General features: G+C 41.1%; 1 pseudogene; it reads left to right on the top strand.

Annotated features, from left to right (window-relative positions):
• Positions 1-9606, top strand: part of LOC139159395 (transcriptional adapter 3-like) — a 16362-nt pseudogene extending 6756 nt beyond the window's left edge.
• The last annotated feature ends 1617 nt before the right edge of the window (positions 9607-11223 follow it).

The following is an 11223-nucleotide window of genomic DNA, read 5'->3' as shown; positions in this document are numbered from 1 at the left end:
TAATTGGATTTGTATGCCGCCCCTCTCCGCAGACTCGGGGCGGCTAACAACAGCAGTAAAACAGTACAACAAAATCCAATACTAAAAAAAAGCAGTTAAAAACCCATTATATAAAAACCAATCATACATACAGACATACCATGCATAAAATTGTGAAGGCCTAGGGGGAAAGTGTATCTTAGTTCCCCCATGCCTGGCAGCAGAGGTGGGTTTTAAGCAGCTTACGAAAGGCAAGGAAGGTGGGGGCAATTCTAATCTCTGGGGGGAGTTGGTTCCAGAGGGTCGGGGCCGCCACAGAGAAGGCTCTTCCTCTGGGTCCCGCCAAGCGACATTGTTTGGTTGACGGGACCCGGAGAAGACCCACTCTGTGGGACCTAACTGGTTGCTGGGATTCGTGCGGCAGAAGGCGGTCCCTGAGATATTCTGGCCCGGTGCCATCACGAGGGATTCGGATTAGGGACGTTGTCCCTTGCTTGTTGCTTCTTTGTCGAGTTGCAAACATGCAGAAGAATGTTACACGTTTCTGCTGTGCCGCTTTTTAATTGTATAAATGAGCAGCAGGGCAAAGGAGAAACCCTGGTACAGATGGTCCTCGACTTACGACCACAATTGAGCCCCACCTTTCTGTTGGTAAGCAACACATAGGCTAACTGAGTTTGGTCTCACTTTGCGACTTTTCTTGCCACAGTTGTTAATCACCGCAATGTTTAAGTTAGTAACCTGATATGTAACCCGAATCTGGCTTCCCTATTGACGTTGCTTGGGAGAACGTTGCAAACCGTGATCAAATGAACCCAGGACACTACAACCACCATATATATGAGTTTAATTGCCAAGCATCTGGATTGTGGGGTGGCATACAAATCTAATAAATAATAACAACAACAGGCGGTAGGGAAAGCAAGTAGGATGCTTGGCTGCATAGCTAGAGGTATAACAAGCAGGAAGAGGGTGTGTAACTATGGCCCCTTCACGGCCTGTGGACTTATCACAAAAGGGCTTTTTTCCTGGTCTTTCTTCTTCTTTTCTTTGAAAACATTTTGCTTCTCATCCAAGAAGCTTCTTCAGTTCTAATTTTAGTTTCCATTAATCGTGATAGCCATTAGCTAAAACATTTGAGATTGGGAAAATTGCCTTACCCAAATGGTAGAGATTTTATATTTCCTTGGTGAGGTGATTTTCCTTCCTTCCTTCCTTCCTTCCTTCCTTCCTTCTTCTCCTTCCTTCCTTCCTTTCTTTCTTCCTTCCTTCCTTCCTTCCTTCCCTCCCTCTTTCCCTCCCTCCCTCCTTCTCTTCCTTCCCTCCTTCCTCCTCCATCCCTCTGTCCTTCCTTCCCTCCCTCCCTCCCTCTTTCCCTTCCTTCTCTCCTTTTTTCCTTCCTTCCTTCCCTCCCTCCCTCCTTCTCTTCCTTCCTTCCCTCCTCCCTCCCTCATTCCCCTTCCTTCCCTCTTTCCCTTTTTCCTTCCTCCCTCCCTCCTTCCCTCCCTCCTTCCCTCTTTCCTTCCTTCCTTCTATCCTTCTTCCCTTCCTTCCCTTCCTTCCTTCCTCTTTCCCTCCATCTTTCCCTTCCTTCTCTCCTTCCTTCCTTCCTTCCCTCCCTCCTTCCCTTCCTTCCTTCCTCCCTCCTTCCCTCCCTCTTTCCCTCCCTCCTTCTTTCTCTTCTTTCCTCCTTCCCTCCCTCCCTCCGTCCTTCCTTTCCTCCCTTCCTCCCACTTTCCCTTTCTTCTCTTCTTCCTTCCTTCCTTCCCTCCCTCCCTCCTTCTCTTCCTTCCCTCTTTCCTTTTTTCCTTCCCTCCCTCCCTCCCTCCTTCTCTCTTTCCTTCCTCCCTCCCTTCCTTCCTTCCTTCTAGCCTTCTTCCCTTTCTTCCCTCCTTCCTTCGTTCCTCCCTCCCTTCTGTTTGCAGTGTCCTTGTCCAAGGAAGTCTAGTTTGAAGTGGGGACGTTTAGAATTGGGTTGAGGAGCGATAGGTCCTCAATATGATTCAGTTTCCATTCGCAGTTGCCTCAAAGCAAAGCACATCAGTGGCCTTCTGCACCAGCCTTTTTTTAGTTACCCTATCTGATGTGGAATATCAGCTTTTCTGAAAATAGTCCAGGTTGGCACCACACCGTGTTTTCTTGTGACCAGAACAAGCCATGTGACTCTGACCGTCCATTGCTCATGCTTCACTAGGGCACCCTATCTGCATGCTCTGGCATGACCCCCTTTGCTGGCTATTCGGCTGTAATTGTCACATTCTCTGCCTGTGACGAACTGGGAGCTCTTCTCAGTTCCCAAGACCTACTCGTGCGTTTTCAAGTGATCGGTTCTTCTTGCTTACCATCAACTATCACCAAACAGAGAGCTGTTCCACTGGTTGCATCGCTTTTACTGTCAGAAAGTTTCTCCTTATTTCATAGCAACATAGAAGATTGACGTCAGAAAAAGACATCATGGTCCATCTAGTCTGCCCTTATACTATTTCCTGTATTTTATCTTAGGTTGGATCTATGTTTATCCCAGGCATGTTTAAATTCAGTTACTGTGGATTTACCAACCACGTCTGCTGGAACTTTGTTCCAAGCATCTACTACTCTTTCAGTAAAGTAATATTTTCTCATGTTGCTTCTGATCTTTCTCCCAACTAACTTCAGATTGTGTCCCCTTGTTCTTGTGTTCACTTTCCTATTAAAAACACTTCCCTTCTGAACCTTATTTAACCCTTTAACATATTTAAATGTTTCGATCATGCCCCCCCCTTTCCCTTCTCTCCTCCAGACTATACAGATTGAGTTCATGAAGTCTTTCCTGATACGTTTTATGCTTAAGACCTCCCACCATTCTTGTAGCCCATCTTTGGACCCGTTCAATTTTGTCAATATCTTTTTGTAGGTGAGGTCTCCAGAACTGAACACAGTATTCCAAATGTGGTCTCACCAGCATTCTATATAGCAGGATCATAATCTCCCTCTTCCTGCTTGTTATACCTCTAGCTATGCAGCCAACCATTCTACTTGCTTTCCCTATTGTCTGACCGCACTGTTCACCCATTTTGAGACTGTGAGAAATCACTACCCCTAAATCCTTCTCTTCTGAAGTTTTCCACGTTGAATCTCTCCTTGGTCAGCTTCCATCCATTATTTCTTATCTAGCCTTCTGGTGCCTTGGAAAACAGCCTGAACCCCCTCCTCTCTCTGGCAGCCCCTCAAATATTGGAATCCTGCTATCATGTCTCCCCTGATCCTTCTCTTCACTAGACTATCCATGCCCGGTTCCTGCAACTCTTTGTATGTTATAGTCTCCAGTTCCCTAATCATCCTGGTTGCTCTCTACTTTCTCTAGAGCAGTGGTTCTCAACCTGGGGGTCGGGACCCCTTGGGGGTCGAATGGCTGTTTCACAGGGATTGCCTAAGTCCAAGACAAATTTCCCCCTTGGCTTATAAAATTTATGCATGGTATGTCTGTATGTATGATTGGTCTCTTAAATTAGGGTTTTTTAAATTAACTTAAATATTAGATTTGTTTATATTGTCTTATTGTTGTTGTTAGCCACCCCGAGTCTAGGGAGAGGGGCAGCATACAAATCTAATAAATAAATAAGTAGGTAGGTAAGTAAGTAAGTGAGTGAGTGAGTGAGTGAGTGAATGCATAAATAAATAAATAAATAAATAATAAATAAATAAATAAATAAATAAATAAATAAATAAATAAATAAATAAATAAATGGTGTTAGGAACTAAATCTTCTATTATGGCACCTTGGAACATATTTTTACAATCCAACCAATCAGCCATTTACAGTGGGGGTGTCCCTCTGACCTTCCTGCCAATCAGCCTAAAGCTCTGTTGGGAGAATTGACACTAGACTTATGGTTGGGGGTCACCACAACATAAGGAACTGTATTAAGGGGTCGTGGCACTAGAAAGGTTGAAAAATACTGCTCTAGAGTTTCAATGTCTTTTTTGTAGTGTGGTGACCAAAACTGGATGCAGTACTCTAGATACGGCCTAATTTAAAGCTTCATAGTGTGACATCAGTACCTCCCTTGTCCTCTAATGCAGTGATTTTCAACCTTTTTTGAGCCGCGGCACATTTTTTACATTTACAAAATCCTGGGGCACACCGCCAACCAAAATTACACAAAATGACATTCTAACGCAGTACATATTATACATATAGTTAATAATATAGTTTCTAAATGTATTTATACTTACTTAGTGTGAAACCTGGGCCTGTTTCAATGAACACAAAAGGGATGTTTGTTTGTTTGTTTGTTTGTTTGTTTATTTATTTATTTATTTATTTATTAATTAATTAATTAGATTTGTATGCCTCCCCTCTCCGTAGACTCGGGGTGGCTAACAACAGTAAAAAGACAACGTAAACAAATCTAATATTAAAAAAACCTAAAAACCCCAATTTAAGAGGTCAGTCATACATACGGTCATACCATACATAAATTTTATAAGCCTAGGGGAAGGGAATATTTCAATTCCCCCATGCCTGATGACAGAGGTGGGTTTTTAAGAGCTTACAAAAGGCAAGAAGGGTGGGGGCAACTCTGATATCTGGGAGGAGTTGGTTCCATAGGGTCGGGGCTGCAACAGAGAAGGCTCTTCCCCTGGGTCCCGCCAAACAACATTGTTTAGTCAACGGGGAAGGCCAACTCTGTGGGACCTAACTGGTCGCTGGGATTCGTGCGGCAGAAGGCGGTCTTGGAGATATTCTGGTCCGATGCCATGAAGGGCTTTATAGGTCATAACCAACACTTTGAATTGTGACCAGAAACCGATCAGCAACCAATGCAGACTGCGGAGTGTTGGAGTAACATGGGCATATTTAGGGAAGCCCATGATTGCTCTCGCAGCTGCATTCTTGATATCCTGGCAGGAAAGGTAATTTGGGGACCCATGTTTAATTTCCCCGTGGCACACCTGACCATGTCTCACGGCACACTAGTGCACCGCGGCACCCTGGTTGAAAAACACCGCTCTAATGTATCCCTCTATTAATGCAGTTGAGGATTGCATTGGCTTCTTTTGGCTGCTGCTGCCCACTGATGGCTCATGTTCACCTGGCTGTCTACTAAGACTCCAAGATCCCTCTCGCAGCTGAAACAAGCAAGTTGGAAAGTTCATTTAAGAGGAAAGAGCTATGCAAAGTCTCTGGGACGAATGATTTATTGCTGAAGTACTTTATTTTAAAAAAAACCATGAAAGAAAACATTAGCTAACATGATAAAGGCAACAGTGAGGTGAAAGCACACTTGTTCGGTATCTTATCTCCTGCCTCCAGCTAACAAATATTAGTTTTAGTCCAAGGATTTGGACATTCAGTTAACTCTGTATTTACTTTATCGTTGCTTTTTTCTTCTTCTTCTTTTTGCTGTCTTTCTTTAAAATGGCACCGGACCAGATTATCTCAAGGACCGCCTTCTGCTGCACGAATCCCAGCAACCAGTTAGGTCCCACAGAGTGGGTCTTCTCCGGGTCCCATCAACTAAACAATGTCGCTTGGCGGGACCCAGGGGAAGAGCCTTCTCTGTGGCGGCCCCGGCCCTCTGGAACCAACTCCCCCCAGAGATTAGAATTGCCCCCACCCTCCTTGCCTTTCGAAAGCTTCTTAAAACCCACCTCTGCCGCCAGGCATGGGGGAACTGAGATACTCTTTCCCCCTAGGCCTTTACAATTTTATGCATGGTATGTCTGTATGTATGTTTGGTTTTACAACAGGGTTTTTTAACTGTTTTAATATTGGATTGTCATATGCTGTTTTACTACTGTTGTTAGCCGCCCCGAGTCTACGGAGAGGGGCGGCATACAAATCCAATAAAATCAAAATCAAATCAAAACCAATCAAAATATCCAGACAAAGCTACTACCAAATTCTCACAGTTCTATGGATTTTATTCTTTTTTAATACTTTAGTTTGGGCACTATTTTCTTTTTTGATAATTGTATCAGTACTTTGTCTGGTGTGGACTGGTGAAATCTTGTCAAAGCTTTTCAAGACTCTAATTATCTTTAGTTAAAATCTCCCTGTTTGCTTGCTGTATCTACTTTTGTTGCTCCCTGCTAATCATGGTACTGATTTTTCCTCCCTCCTGAATTGCACATTGAATAACTTCTCCGAAATGTCCTTTTAGAATAGAATAGAATAGAATAGAATAGAATAGAATAGAATAGAATTTTATTGGCCAAGTGTGATTAGACACACAAGGAATTTGTCTTGGTGCATGTGCTCTCAGCATACATAAAATAAAATATACATTTGTCAAGAATCATGTGGTATGACACTTAATGATTGTCATAGGGGTCAAATAAGCAATGAAGAAGCAATATTAATAAAAATCTTAGTATATAAGCAACAAGTTACAGTCATACAGTCAACATGGGATGAAATGGGTGAAAGGAATGATGAGAAAAACTAGTAGAATAGAAGTGCAGATTTAGTAGAAAGTCTGACAGTGTTGAGGGAATTATTTGTTTAGTAGAGTGATGGCGTTCGGAAAAAACTGTTCTTGTGTCTAGTTGTCTTGGTGTGCAGTGCTCTGTAGCGACGTTTTGAGGGTAGGAGTTGAAAGAGTTTGTGTCCAGGATGTGAGGGGTCAGTAAATATTTTCCCCGCCCTCTTTTTGACTCGTGCAGTATACAGGTCCTCAATGGAAGGCAAGGTTGGCAGCAATTGTTTTTTCTGCAGTTCTGATTATCCTCTGAAGTCTGTGTCGGTCCTGTTGGGTTGCAGCACCAAACCAGACAGTTATAGAGGTGCAGATGACAGACTCAATGATTCCTCTGTAGAACTGTATCAGCAGCTCCTTGGGCAGTTTGAGCTTCCTGAGTTGGCACAGAAAGAACATTCTTTGTTGTGCTTTTTTGATGATGTTTTTGATGTTAGGTGACCATTTTAGGTCTTGAGATATGATAGAACCTAGAAATTTGAAGGTCTCTACTGTTGATACTGTGTTGTCTAGTATTGTGAGAGGTGGAAGGGTGGAAGGGTTTCTCTTAAAGTCTACCACCATTTCTACGGTTTTGAGTGTGTTCAGTTCTAGATTGTTCTGGTCACACCACAAGGATAGTTGTTCAACTTCCCGTCTGTATGCGGATTCATCATTGTCTCGAATGAGACATTGTCTCTTTTGGAGAAATGTTACTTTCACTATTACAGCAGTGGTAGTAGAAGTTTTCAATAACTGCTTTCCACCCCACTATCTTCTCTTTTTCTCATATAAAAATGACTATTGTAGTACAGTGTGAGCCTAAGGACTTGGTGAAGGACTACAAGGGTGTTTTTTTAGCAGTGAAAATAATTTTTAGGATCTACATTTGCACATTTCATGAATTTCCTTGAGGCCAGTCATATACAGACAGTCTTTGACTTACAACTGGGGATTTTTTTGGGGGGAGGGATAAAATTTTCTTTATTTTTCTCCAACATACAATAAAAAACAACATATGCAATAAAAAACACAGAGTCAATGCCTGCAGTAATGATACATAATATTTCTTTGTTACATTAAACATTCAAAAAGAAAGTCTACATATCTTAAAATAAACTTTTTACTAAAGTGATTTGTTCTCCTCTGCTAAATTACTTAAAGTTAACTACTCATCAAACATATATATCCTCTACAAATAACAATATTATAAAATCTGTTCCCTTATACAGTGTTCCCTTGATTTTCGCAGGTTCAAACTTCGCGAAAAGTCTATACCCCGGTTTTTCAAAAATATTAATTTAAAATACTTCGCGGGTTTTTTCCCTATACCACGGTTTTTCCTGCCCGATGACGTCATATGTCATCGCCAAACTTTTGTCTCCCTTTAATAAATATATATTTTAATAAACTTTAATAAATAAACATGGTGAGTAATAATCTAAATGGTTGCTAAGGGAATGGGAAACTGCAATGTAGGGGCTTAAAGTGTTAAGGGAAGGCTTGTGATACTGTTCATAGCCAAAAATAGTGTATTTACTTCTGCATCTCTACTTCGCGGAAATTCGACTTTCGCGGGTAGTCTCGGAACGCATCCCCTGCGAAAATCGAGGGAACACTGTATTCTTTTTTCTATCTATATTAAAACATAGATATCTTTACTCAATATCCAATTTCATCCTTTCACCTCTGTGTTAAATCCTTATCCATTGCTGCCACCATCATCCAGGTCTGTTTGTTTAATTACCAGCCGTTCCGAGTCTACGGAGAGGGGCGGCATACAAATCTAATAAATTATTATTATTATTATTATTATTATTATTATTATTATTATTATTGGAAATACTTTATTGATTATTTACATTAAAAAAGATTAAATATAAACATTACAACAACACAACAGTTACTTGGTGCGTGAAATTACATAAATTAGAAAATTCTACATGTTTAAATTCTTATTAATAAATGAATTTGTATCGTATCATTATATAGTGCTACCACCAATTCTTATCTTGCCATCTGGCTGACAATATTTGATTCAATTTTCATATCTTATCTTTTCCCACAATAACTAAGTATAATATTTGTTTAGCTTTTAATTTTCCATCCAATCATAAAATTTCCCCCAAGTTTTATAATAATCAGAGTCCTTTTTTTGTCTTTCATTTTCAAAAACATTTACGATCATGGGGGGCCACATAATTAGCTGTCCATGTTGCATGCAGCCTCTAGGTCACGGGTCGGTTACCCCTGCTTTAAATAATAATTTTGCCAAAGTGCCTGCAATGCCCTTTCAAAAACAATCAAAACCGAAATCCATTTCATATAAGCAAACTAGTCTCCACAACATAGCATTGCCATTTTTAAAAAAATGCTTGCATCCTTTTCCTCTCGTTAAAGGCAGATCTGTAGTGATTTTGCGTTTGTCTAGTTTCCATTTAGCATTTTTATTGTCAATTTCTGTGCCAGGGCTCATTAATTCTCACCATAAACACGCAAATTGAGGTAGCAAGGGCAATAATTGTAATTCCCCAGCTGTTTGCATAGAAAACGTTGCATCTTGATTAAGAATCTAAGTGACTTTGCAAGAGAGGTAAAGGTTTCATATGGGGGAAAGAAAAGGAAAATATTTGGAGGCTGTGTTCGGAGACAGCTTTGAATCCCCGAGCGATTACTGGGTGTCAGTCTGGCATGCTTTGAGCCTAGCTCTATGCGGTTAGTTTATGCTACAGTATTCACACAGAGAACTTTAAGCTAATTGAGTAATCCATGGTTAAGTTAACAACAAGGAAACAAGTTAGGAAAGAAGAACTTAATTGGTAATTTAAAAAGCAAATAGTAATCAAGGAATGGATTCAATTGCTGTTTATACTGTATATGTTAGTTACTGTTTATCGGCAGGGCATTAATTAGTACCAGTTCTTTGTTACAAATCGGTCAAATGCTCTCGAGCTTCTAAGACAGGGGGTGGTGGTCAAAATCAAGGCCTCCAGGCCGGATCCAGCTTAAATCTGGCCCATGGGGCCAGCCTGGAAATACAGAGGACCAGCCCGTGGTGCCTCTGCTAGCGAAAAATGGGGTGCGCAGGGGCTGCGTGCGGACCCCACACACCCCAATTTTTGGCCTGGACAGCCTCCTGCAGGACCCTGCCCACCAAAACGTTTTGGACAACAGGGTGCTGCAGTAGATGTCTATACCATCTCCCCCCACCCCATCAACCCACGGAAGGGAACTACAATGCTGATCCAGCCGTCAAAAAATCCAGTTTGACATCCTTGTTCTAGGGATTATCCTACCAAAGTTCACATCTCTTTCTAAATTTCTTTATTTGGAATTTACCTTCTACTTGACAATCAGAGGCTTTATTCTCCCAATATGTTTCATCTGGTCCAATTTTTTTGTCCAGTGGATATGCTGTCCCCTGCCACGGTAAATATACCGGTCTTTCCTTGTCTCCCACCGTAGTCACAGTGAAGCCAAGTGCTACATAGGCTTCGTCATTATTATTATTTATTATTATTACTATTTATTAGATTTCTATGCCGCCCCTCTCCGTAGACTTGGGGCAGCTCACAGCAATAATAAAAACAATGTACAATAACAAATCTAATATATTTAAAAAATATCTAAAAACCCCTTATTTAAAAACAAGACATACACACAAACATACCATACATAAATTATATAGGCCTGGGGAAGATGTCTCAATTCCCCCATGCCTGACGGCAGAGGTGAGTTTTGAGAAGTTTATGAAAGGCAAGGAGGGTGGGGGTAATCCTAATCTCTGGGGGGAGCTGGTTCCAGAGGGTCGGGGCCGCCACAGAGAAGGCTCTTCCCCTGGGTTCTGCCAGACGACATTGTTTAGTCGACGGGACCCGGAGAAGGCCAACTCTGTGGGACCTAACTGGTCGCTGGGATTTGTGCGGCAGAAGGCAGTCCCGGAGATATTCTGGTCCGATGCCTTGAAGGGCATACAGTGGTACCTTTATGTAAGAACGTCTCTACTTATGAACTTTTCTCATTCACAGCCTCCCTCTTGCTTGTTATACAATGTGTAAAATGTGGCAAAACTCACTTAACAAATGAATCACTTAACAACAGAAGTTTTGGGCTCAGTTATGTTCATAACTGGAGGACTCTCTGTATTCAATAACACTCCGTCGTTTGTATTTTACACGGTAAGACCAGGGGTGGGTTCCAGCTTACCTCACTGCTGGTTTGCTCCGTCCCATGTCGCATAGGCATGCCTCATGGATGCGTTTGTTCATTGCGCGTGCATGCGCAATAATGAAAGAATCCGAGGCGGGGGAAAAACAAATCCGAAAAAAAGATGGCGACCGCCTGCACAGTGCCGGAACTCAGCTTCTGCACATGCTCAGAAGGATTTTTTTTAAAAATGAGATGAGAAATGGTGGTAGCACTATATAATGATATAACACAAATTTACTTATTGTTCAGACTTAAACATATAGAACTTTATTTTACAATGTAGGTGATATATTATGAACAGTTTCTTTTACATACATACATACATAGAGAGAGAATCTTTAATTAGCTATATGATATAAGATTAAATTTAGATAAAAGAGATTTTAGTACTCTTTATATTGTTGTAATCATTTGTAGTAAGACGGTGAAGGAAAAATTTTAATTTAGAATTTTAAGAATTGCTAATAATGTATAAAATTAACAGAAAATTTTACATAAGACCCTACATTGAGCGAGTAAGGAGAAAAGAAAAGTTTGTATACGATTGATTCTAAGCATTGTTGTTGTGTTTATAACTATGGTATATATCGTTTTA

Source organism: Erythrolamprus reginae, chromosome 2 (assembly GCF_031021105.1).
Source record: "Erythrolamprus reginae isolate rEryReg1 chromosome 2, rEryReg1.hap1, whole genome shotgun sequence".
NCBI classification, from domain to species: domain Eukaryota; kingdom Metazoa; phylum Chordata; class Lepidosauria; order Squamata; family Dipsadidae; genus Erythrolamprus; species Erythrolamprus reginae.
The sequence above is the reverse complement of the archived record's forward strand: the minus strand, read 5'-3'. Positions and strand labels throughout refer to the sequence as shown.